Raw genomic sequence first — 1473 nt, 5'->3', positions numbered from 1 at the left:
AGTGTTCATATTTTTATTCAACAAACATGTTTTCAAATTAATTCAGAGCCAGAGAGCTAGGCAATGAACATTAAAAAGATGAATAACTCTTGCTCTGGAAAGGTTTACAATTTAGCAGATTTACTTGGAATTTAAATTTGATGGCCCCTACTGGATTAGAAAACACCAGTCTATCAACACCTAGGGCAGTGGTTCTCAACTTGTGGGTCGGAACCCCTTTGGGAGTCGAACGACCCTTTCACAGAGGTCGCCTAAGACTATCAGAAAACACATATATAATTACATATTGTTTTTGTGATTAATCACTATGTTTTAATTATGTTGACTTTGTAACAATGAAATTGGGGGTCACCACAACATGAGGAACTGTATTGAAGGGTCGCAACATTAGGAAGGTTGAGAACCACTGACCTAGGGACAGAGTTGGGTGATTTTTATCCAGAATCACTAATCTGAAGTAGGAGCATACAATAATAAATTAGGGGATAATGCAAAAAATAACTGAGATACGTTTTTGAAAGGATTGGTGAGATATAGTTTAAGCTTGTGTACCATGGATCCTCGTTTGGAAGAAAGGCAATGAGTCCAGAAAGAACTAATAAATTTGGCTATAAATATTGGATCAAAGATTTGGACATTACAATGAATTCATTGAACAAGAGTACGGTGAAAGTTGTAGCAGAAGCAGCTAGTTGTGTTTCCAAAATTATTCCATCTGTCTTCCTTTTGAAAAGAACATTTCAATTTTGGGCTGTACACAAGATTGCTCAGCAAAGGTTACATTTCCCATGTTCTTATTAGGTAGATGATATTGACTGAATGTTTATTCCCCTTCAGAATTTATACATTGAAACCTAATCCCCAATGTATTGGCATTTGGAGTTGGAGCCTTCAGAAAGTGCCTAAGTAATGAGGATGGGATCTTCATGAATGGTATTAGTATCCTTATAAAAGATATCCTAGAGAGATACCTAGCCCCTGTCACTATGTGAGAATCCAGCAAGAAGACAATTGTCTATGAACCAGGAAGTGAACTGTCATCATACACCAAACCTAGTGGCACCTTAATCTAGGAATTTCCGGCTTACAGAATTATCCCATCTAATAAAAGAGTAATATGCAAATTAACCATCACTGTGACACAAAGATAGCAGTGCCCATAGCTACAAGATGGTGGCACCCAGTCCTCTCAGCCCTTCTGGAGTCCTCCAGTACTGGAGGGTGCTGCTGAGAGCAGGGCCTGCTTGGCTGTCACTGCAGTGACGCAGGAGGGGCCAAGCAGGCTCCACAGACAGCAGAAAACCACAGGGAGCAGGCCTAAGCCATCAGTTGGACATCCCGTGAGGGTTCCCAGATTGGAGAAGATGCAGGTCGGGCTGAAGGATCACCCCCGCCACCCCCATGAACGAATTTCGTGCACAGGCCTATAGTAATAAATAAACTTATTTTGTCTATAAGCCACCCAATATATGG

The sequence above is a fragment of the Myotis davidii genome, unplaced genomic scaffold, assembly GCF_000327345.1.
Source record: "Myotis davidii unplaced genomic scaffold, ASM32734v1 scaffold1419, whole genome shotgun sequence".
NCBI lineage: Eukaryota > Metazoa > Chordata > Mammalia > Chiroptera > Vespertilionidae > Myotis > Myotis davidii.
This window is presented reverse-complemented; position numbering follows the sequence as displayed.